The sequence below is a fragment of the Suncus etruscus genome, chromosome 7 (assembly GCF_024139225.1).
Source record: "Suncus etruscus isolate mSunEtr1 chromosome 7, mSunEtr1.pri.cur, whole genome shotgun sequence".
NCBI lineage: Eukaryota > Metazoa > Chordata > Mammalia > Eulipotyphla > Soricidae > Suncus > Suncus etruscus.
Window position 1 is genome coordinate 121284032 of NC_064854.1, and position 13268 is coordinate 121297299.

Below are 13268 nucleotides of genomic sequence, written 5' to 3' on the forward strand. Positions count from 1 at the left end.
CCAAAATCTGGAGCTAGGATTTTATCTCTAGGGCCTGAGAAACTAGATTTATATTAAAATTTTGAAAATAATAATCCTGAATTTATTTGGCACTTTCTTTTTTTTTTTTTTTTTTTTTTTGGTTTTTGGGTCACACCCGGCGGTGCTCAGGGGTTACTCCTGGCTGTCTGCTCAAAAATAGCTCCTGGCAGGCACAGGGGACCATATGGGACACCGGGATTTGAACCAACCACCTTTGGTCCTGGATCGGCTGCTTGCAAGGCAAACACCACTGTGCTATCTCTCCGGGCCTATTTGGTACTTTCTTTTTTTTTTTTTTTTTTTTGTGGTTTTTGGGTCACACCCGGCGGTGCTCAGGGGTTACTCCTGGCTGTCTGCTCAGAAATAACTCCTGGCAGGCACAGGGGACCATATGGGACGCCGGGATTCGAACCGATGATCTCCTGCATGAAAGGCAAACGCCTTACCTCCATGCTATCTCTCCGGCCCCTCTTTCTTTTGTTTTTTTGGCCACAAGGAATCACTCCTGGCAATGCTTGTCCATATGCTGGGAATCAAATTCAGGTGTGCAAGGCAAACACCTTATCAGTTATAATATCAATTTGGCCCTTACATGGTACTGTTAGATGATCATTTCATGAGTCTATTAGATTTCTTGTTTATTTTTGTTGTTGTTGTTGTTGTTATTGTTTTGGACAGGCCTGGAGGGCTAATGGTAAATCAAAACTCAGCCTGGAACATGAACTAAACCTGAAATATTAATGGACTGGGCCCGGAGAGATAGCACAGCAGCGTTTGCCTTACAAGCAGCCGATTCAGGACCAAAGGTGGTTGGTTCGAATCCCGGTGTCCCATATGGTTCCTCGTGCCTGCCAGGAGCTATTTCTGAGCAGACAGCCAGGAGTAACCCCTGAACACTGCCGGGTGTGGCCCCCCCAAAAAACAAACAAAAAAAAAAAAAAAAGAAATATTACTGGACCTTCATTTTCAGTTTAGTACTAAGAAGCAAAGTCAGAAGAATTAGAGTCTTCCAAAATGGAAAGCAGTTCAGAAAGCTGTATTACTTCTTTCCTGAATGCTGCTTTGGGGAGGAGGCACCTTTAGAATCAAGGGTCCCCACATTTTGGTTCTTTTATAATTATCATTTGAGAAGCTCTAACTTTGTGTGTCTGTTAGTGTGTGTGTGTGTGTGAGTGTGTGTGTGAGTGTGTGTGTGTGTGTGAGTGTGTGTGTGTGTGAGTGTGTGTGTGTGTGTGTGTGTGTGTGTGCGTGCGCGCGCGCGCGTGCGCGCGCGCTAAACCAGGCAGTCCTCAGGGTTGCTCCTAGCTCTGTGCTCAAAAAATACTCCTGACAGGCTTGGAGCACCATATGGGATGCCTGGGATCAAACCTAGGTGGCCCACATGCAAGACAAATGGCCTACCCACTGTGCTATCACCGCGGGCCCCCAAGAAACTCTGATTGCTTTTTTTTTCCCCCTTGGGCCACATCTGGTGGTGCTCAGGGGCTACTCCTGGCTCTGCATTCAGAAATTGCTCCTGGCGGGCATGGGGGACCATATGGGATGCCAGGATTCGAACCATCGTCCATCCTTGATCAACTTCGCGCAAGGCAAATGCCCTACTGCTGTGCTATCTCTCTGACCCTGTCACTGAAGACTCTTGTCTACTCAGTTCTACCCAGTAGACATATATACTCTCCTATACATACTTTAAATTTAAAATAAAATAAAATAAAAATTTTAGGGGCCAGAGTGATAGTACAGTAGGTTGGGTGTTTGTCTTGCACCCAGCTAACACCGGTTCTATCCCTGACATCCCATATGGTCTCCTGAACCTGCCAGGAGTGATTTCTGAGCACAGAGCCATGAGTAACCCCTAAACACTGCTGGGTGTGACCCAAAAACAAAACTAAATAAATAAAATAAAATGTTACATAGACATCAGTATGTTATAGAGATTTTTGTTTTGTTTTGGGCCATACCCAGAGGCACTCAGGGATTGCTCCTGGCTCTGAGTTTAGAAATTGCTCCTGGCAGGCTCAAGGGATCATATGGGAAGCCAGAGATTGAACTCGGGTAAGCTACACACAAGGCAACTACCCTCTCACTGCGCTATTGCTATTGACCCCTAGAGATGTTCTTAATTTGTTTTGAAGCATACCTATTAGTAAGTACTAAGGAATTGTTCCTGGGCCTTGAGAGATAGTATAAAAGTTACTATCATTTGCCTTTTGTGTGGCTGAACTGGGTTCGGTCACTGGCATTCCATATGGTTCTTAAGCAGAGTCTGGAGAAAGCTGGGTGTGGCACAAAAACAAAACAAAAGACAAATAAAATCAATAAATAATAAAAATAAAGGGTTGCTCCTGGCAGTGCTGGTGATAACCCCCACTCCCTACCCTCCCACCCCACACATCTTTAGAGCTGAGGTCCAGCCTTTTGAGCTATTTTCTTGATTCCAAAGGCTAGGTTTTTGTTTGTTTGTTTTGCAGTGCTGAGATAAAACTCAGGGTATCATTTTAAGCAAGGCAAATGCTCCGTCCCCAAACCACATCTCAGCCTGGTCCCTCCCTTGGACATTTTAATTTCATAATCCTAGTGGGGAGCCCTGCCTGAATATAAAAATCGCTCTAGGGGGCCGGAGAGATAGTATGGAGGTAGGGCATTTGCCTTACATGCAGAAGGACGGTGGTTCAAATCCCGGCATCCCATATGGTCCCCCAAGCCTGAAAGGATCGATTTCTGAGAGCCAGGAGTGACCCCTGAGCGCCGCCGGGTGTGACCCAAAAAAAAAAAATTGCTCTATGAATTATTCTGAACTACAATGGGTTTAACCCATTAAACTGTATGACCTCCGAGGTCATTCATGACCAGAGATCCAACACATTTAATTCATAATTTGGGGATCAGCAAGATAGTAATGGTCCCCTGTGCTCCACCAGGAGTAATGTCTGAGCATGGAGCCAGGAGTAAGTCCTGAGCACCACTGAGTGTGACCAAATTAAAAAATAGATTCATGGGCCCGGAGAGATAGCACAGCGGTGTTTGCCTTGCAAGCTTCCGATCCAGGACCTAAGGTGGTTGGTTCGAATCCTGGTGTCCCATATGGTCCCCCGTGCTATTTCTGAGCAGATAGCCAGGAGTAACCCCTGAGCACCACCGGGTGTGGCCCAAAAACCAAAAAAAAAAAAAAAAAAATAGATTCATAATTTGTATTTATACTTGATTGTACTGGGCAATAAGCTTTGTAGGATAGTAGTATTCTGAGCACAAGCTAGATTCTGTTCTATAGCTCAATGGTTTTGTTTGTTTGTTTTTTGGGTCACACCAGGCAGTGCTCAGGGGTTACTCCTGACTCTGCACTCAGAAATCGCTCCTAAAAAAAAAAAAAAAAAAAAAAAAATCACTCCTGGCAGGCTTGGGGGACCATATAGAATTCCAGGAATTGAACCAGGGTCTACATGCGAGGCAAACGCCCTACCTACCACTGTGCTATTGCTCTGGGCCCCAACTATAGCTCAATGTTTATTTATATTGTTGTTGTTGTTTTTGGACCATACCCCAAAATGCTCAGGTGTTACTCCTGATTCTGCACTCAGGAATTACTTCTGGTGGTGCTTGAGGGACCATCTAGGATGCTGGTAACTGAATCCAGATTGGCCATGTGCAGTACCCATTGAACTATCTCTCTGGCCCACAATGTTGAACCTAAAATGGCAAAATTTTCTAGTGGACCTTGCTTAAACATTTTTTTTTCTGGAGCTGGAGTGATACCACAGTGGATGGGCATTTGCCTTGCACATTGCCCACCCAGAACTGATCGCAGTTCAATCCTCAGCATCCCGTATGCAGAACCAGTAGTAACCTCTTAGTGCCACCAGATGTGGCCCAAAACACCTCCCCCAATTTTTTTTTTTGTTTGTTTCTGGGTCACACCTGGCGGTGCTCAGGAGTTCCTCCTGGCTCTGAGCTCAGAAATTGCTCCTGGCAGGTACAGGGGACCATATGAAATGCTGGGTTTCAAACCACCATCTGTCCTGGATCACCTGCATGCAAGGCAAACGCTCTACTGCTGTGCTATCTCTCTGGCCCCTATCCCCAATTTTTTTTTTTGCATGCCAGGTATTGGACTTTGGGCTTCTGCAAGAAAGGTCACCCTTTGAGCTAATCCCCCTGGCTCAGCACCCCCATTTTCTGAAGTTACACTCACTCCAGTACTAGATCAGACTCCACTTTATGCCATAGCACTTCTAAATTCCCACCTTAAACTAGAATCTCCCTCCTAAATCCCAACTCCTCTCATCAGAATGGACTTTAGGCCCATTGGCAACTGAAGCCTAGTTACTGCAGACCATTTCTCAGTTTCAAACCTGCAACCCTTTCTACTTCTTGCCACTGCTGCCCTATTTTGGGAGGACATTAACATACTGACACCCCACCCCATACATGCATACAAGTAAGCTCTAATGGGCATCTGACTTCCCTCACCTCCTGCTTAAAACCCATTACATTACTACAAGTAGGGGGCTTTCATATTTTATGTATGTTGTTGAACTGGTTGGTTTTCTTTTGTTTTTGTTTTTGTTTTTTGTTTTCGGTTTTTGGGCCACACCCGGCGGTGCTCAGGGGTTACTCCTGCTGTCTGCTCAGAAATAGCTTCTGGCAGGCACGGGGGACCATATGGGACACCGGGATTCGAACCAACTACCTTTGGTCCTGGATCGGCTGCTTGCAAGGCAAACGCCGCTGTGCTACTTCTCCGGGCCCTATTGAACTTTTTTTTTTTTTTTTTTTTTTTTTTTTGGTTTTTTGGGCCACACCCGTTTGATGCTCAGGGGTTACTCCTGGCTATGCGCTCAGAAATCACCCCTGGCTTGGGGGGACCATATGGGACGCCGGGGGATCGAACCGTGGTCCGTCCTACGCTAGCGCTTGCAAGGCAGACACCTTACTTCTAGCGCCACCTTCCCGGCCCCTGAACTATTTTTTTGTGAAAGTTTTGGTGCCAGGGATCCAACCCAGAGCATATATATATATATATATATATATATATATATATATATGTTTGTTTGTTTTGGGGCCACACCAGGCAGCACTCAGGGGTTACTCCTGGCTCTGTGCTCAGATAATCTCTCCTGGCAGGCTCGGGGAACCGTATGGGATGCAAACCCAGGAATCAAACCCAGGTCTGTCCTGGGTCAGCCACATGCAAGGCAAACACCCTACCACTGTGCTATCATTCCTGCCCCAGATCATATATATTCTAAGCAAGTGCTCTCAGACTACAGAGATAGTTGTCTTGCTTGGAGCCTACTTGGGAATGATCCCTGAGCATAGAACCAAGAATAAACCCTGAACACAGTGATGGTCCAATGCCCCCCAAAATAAAATCTTGACCATGAGCCCTAAAATTAATGTTATGATTGATTTGCTTGTAGGTTTGGAAAGCAATAACTGACCAGGCTAAAGTCCTAAACCTTTGACTTAGAGCATTTTTTTACAGTAAGGTTCCTTTTGAAGCTTCATCCCCCTTTTCATTTTTGTTTTTGTTTCTGTGTTTTGGGTCGCTCCTGGTGATGCTCAGGGATTACTCCTGGCTCTGCGCTCAGAAATGGTTCCTGGCAGGCTCAGAGGACCATATGGGATGCCGGGAATCAAACTCAGGTTTGTTCTGTGTTGGCTGCATGCAAGGCAAATACTCTACTGCTGCACTATCTCTCCAACCCTTAATCCTCTTTTTTCTTTTATAATTTTTTGGGGGGAGGGAGTTTTGGGCCATACCTAGCAGTGCTCAGAATTCTCCTGGCTCAGCACTCAGGAATTAGTCCTGCTGTGACTCAGGGCACCATATGGGAAGCCGAAGATCAAAACCAAGGTCAGCTAAGTGCAAGACAAAAGCCCTACCTGTGGTATTATTGTTCTACCCTCATCTCCTGTTTTCTCTCACCAGAACCCCTATTAACCTCTTTCCCTCCCCCCAAAGGCCACCGAGGCCTGTGTTCTTTTTTTTTTTAAATTTTTTTTATTGAAATTATTGTGATTTATAAAGTTTTTCATACTTAGATTTCAGACATACAATGTTTCAGAGCTAATTCCACCACCAGTATCGACCTCCTTTCACCAATGCACCATGCCACCTGGCACCTCCCTTCTTCCTTTACCCCCTTCCAGTGTCCTTACACCTCCTGGTATTCTCCCTGGCCCAGCAGCTTTTTCAAAAATTTATATCTGCTAAATCTCAGAAATATCCTCCTTCTCCTCCAGTTTTACATGATCTAATACTGGGCTCAACCCAGTTCTAAACAAATGTTTATTCAGTGCTTACAGGGGCAGACCCAGTGTTTCAAGTCAAATGCCACAAATCATTACCTCCAGGGGTATAGGTTTCCTAAAAACAAACAAACAATACGCTATCTCTCAGAAGGAGCATCCTCATAATGAATCCATCACCAAGATCAAGGCTACTCTTTCCGGGAGGGTTGTGGGAGCTGGAGGAGGGGCAGAGAGGGGGGACACTGTTTGAGTGTTAGGGGGAACCTCCTAGGGAGAGTAAAACACTGAAGCATGAAGGTGTGAAGAAAGAGTCTTCAAAAGTCTGAAGGTAAAGATCTGAGCTTTCTAGAAACTGCTTCTTGGTTGCTGTACAAGCAAATTTCTAGAACCGGCACACACAGGAGTGAACTGTGAGGGAAAATGGGAAAAAGGGAATAATTCTTGGAGGTTGCTGAAGGGTTGGGCCTTATCCAGTGGACTGTGGAGGGTGTGGAGGTCGATGATAATAGAATCAGATTTGCTGCAGGGTGGATAAGTGGGGGGTGAAAGGGAAGTCTGCCAGATGAAGAGGGGCTGTCTAAGCTGTTTGAGAGAGATTCTGAATTTTGGTTGAGCTCCAGAACCTAGGAATGGGGTTGAAGGTCCTGGGGTTAGAAGTTGCTGGTGCCTCAAAGCAAGGGAGTGGCCTTGGGTGCCAGGAAGGAGCCTATCTCCTTTAGATTTTGATAAAGGAGAGTGGGAATAAAGGAGAGAAAGGAGGGCCCGGAGAGATAGCACAGCGGTGTTTGCCTTGCAAGCAGCCGATCCAGGACCAACGGTGGTTGGTTCAAATCCCGGTGATCCCTTATGGTCCCCCGTGCCTGCCAGGAGCTATTTCTGAGCAGAAAGCCAGGAGTAACCCCTGAGCAACGCCGGGTGTGGCCCAAAGAAAGGAGAGAAAGGACTATGATTCCTAGGTAATAGTTGAAGTAAATAATTTAAAATGGAAACTTTTCAATGATTTCGAGGCAGAGAAATTTGATGAGCTCAGTCTTGTGTTTATGTACTTTCCAGAGTAGCACTTAGGAGAGAGATTTGGGGTTCACTCGAATGAGGGTATTAATTCTCCTTGAAAATGTGCAAAAATGGGGCGGGAGAGATAGCATGGAGATAAGGCGTTTGCCTCACATACAGAAGGTATTCGAATCCCGGCTTCCCATATGGTCCCCTGAGCCTGCCAGGAGCAATTTCTGAGCGTAGAGCCAGGAGTGACCCAAAAACCAAAAAAAAAAAAAAAGAAAAAAAAGAGTTTTAGGAGATTGGTCTTGGGAACATTAGTATAGAAGATTGAAGTGGAGGCATAAAGACAGGGCTGTGGGGTGTCACAGGGACACAGTGGGGAGTGTTCAGTCCTGGTTCTGGCATGTATGTATTTGTGGTGACAGTGGGTAGTAGGCAGTTCTGGTTCTTGGGATGAGCGCATATATATATATATATATATATATATATATATATATATATATATATATATTGTGCATATATATATATTGTGTGTGTGTGTGTGTGTGTGTGTGAGAGAGAGAGAGAGAGAGAGAGAGAGAGAGAGAGAGAGTTTACATACTCTGCAGGCCTGCACTGTACAGAGAGACTCCATTGGAGTCACAGGGACCCAGCAAAGGTCTTTTTGTTGGTTTGTTTTGGGGCCACACCCGGCAGCGCTCAAGGGTTATTCCCGTCCCTGTGCTCAGAAATCGCTCCTGGCATGCTCGGGGCACCGTATGAGATGCGAACCTGGGTCCGTTCCAGGTCTGTAGCATGCAAGGCAAATGCCCTCCCGCTGTGCTTTCACTCCAGTTCCTCCCCCCACCCAGTGGAGGTCTTTGTCATGTTTGTTGGGAAGGAAAGGTGAGAGGTGAGAAAGACTTTGGGAAGGGAAGAGATGACATAGACTTACTTCTAAGTAAGCCCCAACCAAGAATAGTCACAGGTGCATTGTTCATGTGGGAAGGCAGTTCCTCACTCAACAGTGCTCAGGGGTCTGACTGAGCTCAGAGGACCATCATAGTGCTGGAAATTAAAATCACTATTTAAATAGCCAGACTCAGGGCCGGGCGGTGGCGCTAAAGGTAAGGTGCCTGCCTTGCCTGCGCTAGCCTTGGACGGACCGAGGTTCGATCCCCCGGTGTCCCATATGGTCCCCCAAGCCAGGAGCAACTTCTGAGCGCATAGCCAGGAGTAACCCCTGAGCGTTACCGGGTGTGGCCCAAAAACCAAAAAAAAATAAAAAATAAAAAAATAAAAATTAAAAAAAATAAATAGCCAGACTCGGGAAACAACCAAGATGTCCTTCAACAGATGAATGGCTAAAGAAACTGTGGTACGGGCCCGGAGAGATAGGACAGCGGCGTTTGCCTTGCAAGCAGTCGATCCAGGACCAAAGGTGGTTGGTTCGAATCCCGGTGTCCCTTATGGTCCCCCGTGCCTGACAGGAGCTATTTCTGAGCAGACAGCCAGGAGTAACCCCTGACCACCGCCAGGTGTGGCCCAAAAACCAAAGAAAAAGAAAAAGAAACTGTGGTACATATACACAATATCATGCAGCCGTTAGGAGAGAAGTCATGAAATTTTCTTATACATGGATGGACATGGAAACTATTATGCTGAGTGAAATAAATCATAGTGGGGGCTGGAGAGATAGCATGGAGGTAAGGCGTTTGCCTTTCATGCAGAAGGTCATCGGTTCGAATCCCGGCATCCCATATGGTCCCCCGTGCCTGCCAGGAGCAATTTCTGAGCATGGAGCCAGGAGTAACCCCTGAGCACTGCCGGGTGTGACCCAAAAATCACAAAAAAAAAAAAAAAAAAGAAATAAATCATAGTGAGAGAGATAGACACAGAATAGTCTCACTTATCTATGGGTTTTAAGAAAAATAAAAGGCATTGTAATAATACCCAGAGATGAGGGCCAGAAGGACCAGATCATGATATGAAGCTCACTTCAAAGAAGGGTGAATGCAGTTAGAAAAATAATACACTAACAACTACCATGACAATGTTAATGAGTGAGAGAAGTAGAATGCCTGTCTCGAATACATGCAGGGGGTGTGGGAAGAGGGAGATGTGGGGGCATTGGTGGTGGGAATGTTGCACTGGCGAAGGGGAGTGTTCTTTTTGTAGCTAAAACCCAACAAGAGTCATGTTTGTAACCATGGTGTTTAAATAAAGAAAAAAATCAAAGTTGACTGCATGTAAAGCAAGTATTTATTTATTTACATTTGTTTGTTTGTTGACCATATCCAGTGATGCTGTGCTCAGGGCTTACTCCAGGCTCAGTACTCAGGAATTACTTCTGGTGCTTGGGGCATAATATCAAATGCCAGGGATCGAATCCACGTCTCTTGTTTGCATGGCAAGCACCCTACTCACCTTACTATCGTACTCCGGCTCCCACCTCCTGCCACTGCAAGGACCTTTTACCACCTTATTATCACTTTGATCCCACATTGTTCATTTTAATTCTAAACAGAACTGAGCCGAATTGACCCAATTTCCACTTATTGATTGACGAATGGGTAAGTAGAGAGTTTTTTTGTTTTGTTTTGTTTTGTTTTGGTTTTATTGAGGGCCACACCTGATAGTATTTGATGTGCTTTGATTTGATGCTTAGTGCTTTGTGTTTAGTATTTGTTTTTTGTTTTTGTTTTTGTTTTTGGGCCACACCCGGTGATGCTTAGGGGTTACTCCTGGCTATGCACTTAGAAGTTGCTCCTGGCTTGGGGGACCATATGGGACACCGGGGGATCGAACCGCGGTCCATCTAAGGCTAGCGCAGGCAAGGCAGGCACCTTACCTCTAGCGCCACCGCCCGGCCCCTGTGTTTAGTATTTGATGGAGATTGTTGCCAGAGGCACTTGGGACTGTGCAGTGCTAAGGATCAACCGAGAAGGGTCCACTTGGATGATGACAATGGGAAACGATCACTTTGGAGAAGAGCTGGGTGCTGAAAGGAGATAAAAATGATATGTTTAATAGCCTTTCAACAATATTGGGGCCGGAGAGATAGCATGAAAGTAAGGTGTTTGGGGCCGGGAAGGTGGCACTAGAGGTAAGGTGTCTACCTTGCAAGCGCTAGCGTAGGACGGACCTCCGGCGTCCCATATGGTCCATATGGTTCCCCCAAGCCAGGGGCGATTTCTGAGCGCATAGCCAGGAGTAACCCCTGGGTGTGGCCCAAAAACCAAAAAAAAAAAGAAAGAAAGTAAGGCATTTGCCTTGCATGCAGAAGGATGGTGGTTCGAATCCCAGCATCCCATATGGTCCCCGAGCCTGCCAGGAGCGATTTCTGAGTCCAGAGCCAGGAGTAACCCCTGAGTGCTGCCTGGTGTTACCCAAAAATCAAAAAAATAAAATAAAATAACAATATTGTAAACCACAGTGCCTAAAAGGAAAAAAAAAAAAGAAGAAGGAAAAATGACCTTTTCCTGCTGCCACAGAATTGAGCAGAGGCAGAGGCTTGGTGCATTCAAGATTTGGCTCCACCCGTAATCACCATGGCCTAGGAAGGCATTACTTCTGAGGTTTAATGGACATGAATACTACTATGCAAGAGGTGCTGAGGCCTGCCCTCATTCACAACGCGCTGTATGTAGAATCCATTAAGCTGCCAAAGCCTTAGACAGGTGCCAAACTCATCTTTGTGTACTTGCATCCAACTGTGATGAACCTATGAATGTCAAGTTGTTGGAGACACTTTGTACTGAACACCAGATCAACCTAAGGTTGATGACAACAACAACAAAAAAATCTAAGGGACTGGGTCAGCCTCTGTAAAATTGAAGAGGGGGAGACTCTTAAAGTGGTTGGCTGTAGTTGTGTTGTGGTTAAGGACTATGGCAAAGAATCACAGGTCAAAGATGACATCTCAAGGGACCGTATATGGTGCTAGGTACTGAATCCATGTAGAATATATGTAATGCAATTGTTCCGATCCCTCTATTATATCTCTTAATTCTTTTTTGTTGTTGTTGTTGTTTTTGTTTTTGGGTCACATCCGGCAGTGCTCAGGGGTTACTACTGGCTCTAAACTCAGAAATGCTCTTGGTGGGCCTGGAGAAATAGCACAGCGGCATTTGCCTTGCAAGCAGCTGATCCAGGACCAAAGGTGGTTGGTTCAAATCCCGGTGTCCCATATGGTCCCCCGTGCCTGCCAGGAGCTATTTCTGAGCAGATAGCCAGGAGTAACCCCTGAGCAACGCCGAGTGTGGCCCAAAAACCAAAAAAAAAAAAAAAAAAAAAAAAAAGAAATTGCTCCTGGCAGGCTCGGGGGACCAAATGAAATGCCGGGATTCAAACCACCATCCTTCTGCATGCAAGGCAAACGTCCTACTTCCGTTGTATCTCTTCAGCTCATACAGGATTTCTTAAAAAGAAAAGAAATTTGGAAAGCACCTTTGCTCTTTTTTGTTTGTTTGTTTTTTGGGTTATACACTGCAGCGCTCAGGGGTTACTCCTTGCTCTGCACTCAGAAATCGCTCCTGGCAGGCATGGGGGACCATATGGGATGCTGGGATTTGAACCACCTCTGTCCTGGATCGGCTGCTTGCAAGGCAAACACCTTACCGCTGTGCTATCTCTCTGGCCCCACACCTATGCTCTTAATATATTTGAAATGCTGCTTCTATGAAGGCAAGAAGATGAAAAAACTACAGTCCTTGTGGACATTCCTTCAGAAAACCTTCACTTATTACAGTATACTATGGACTCTAAGGACAACCCTGAAGAATACAATTTATTCTGTTTCGAACCATTATGGTGAAATGGAAAAGGTCATTTCCCGGCCTATTGTAAAAATGCAGCAAGGTGATATTGGTTTAAATTTGATGATGAAGAAGTTTCAGAAACCTCCAACTCATCTGTGAAATCTCCAGCAGTTTATATTCTTTTTTATACTTCAAAGAGACCTGTTGCAACAGATATAGCTGTTTAGATTAGCAGATATTCAACTAAATGCTAAATACTCTTTATAGATGTCTACAATAATATTCTAACTTTTTTTGGCTTTTGGGCCACACCCGGTGATGTTCAAGGGTTACTCCTGGCTATGCGCTCAGATATCACTACTGGCTTGGGGGACCATATGGGATGCTGGGGGATCAAACCACAGTTGGTCCTAGGCTATCTCGGGCAAAGCAGATGCCTTATCACTTGTGCCACTGCTCTAGCCCCATAATTTAACATTTTACCAATAAAAAACAGCTGCAGGATGTGTTTGGAAGACATGGACGCCTACTACAGTGCTCACTATGAGAATGTTTTAGTGTCTTAATTGCAATACTATTATTTATAATAACTTCTCTTTGTTTTTTTGGGGGGGCCACACCTGGCGGTGCTCAGGGGTTACTCCTGGCACCACTTAGGAATTGCTCCTGTCAGACTCAGGGAACCATGAGATGCTGAGGATTTAACCTGGGTCCATCCCATGTTGGCTGTGTGCTAGGCAAACGCACTACTATTGTGCCTCATATAATAATTTTCTATTGCTCTTGTTCACAGTGATCCTAGGAGATATAGTTTGGATGCCCTAATTTTGCATTACAGTGATATATACTACAGGACTCCTAACAATGCTCATTATGATAATGTCTTAACAAATATTTTAAATGATTCATTTTCCATTTAATTATAACTGCTTGTATGATCTACTATCTCTCCACAGAGATCCTTGGATAAGGCATTTGAATGCCATGAACTCTTGCTACAGTGCTCAGTCATTGAGTATGTTTTTGCAATTTACTTTGAATTCATGCTAGTTTTCTACTATATTATATGCCTTTGTTCTCAGTTTGCCTTCAGGAAAGGAACCTGGATGTTCAAAACATGGGAAAATATACTTCGAGGTGTAGACCCTTTTTACAGTGCTCATTACCATATTACCTAGTGTTCTAGACTTGAAAATTATAATTGATTTGGAAATGTTCTGTACACATTCTAGAGCATGAAGCCTTTTTTTTTTGGGG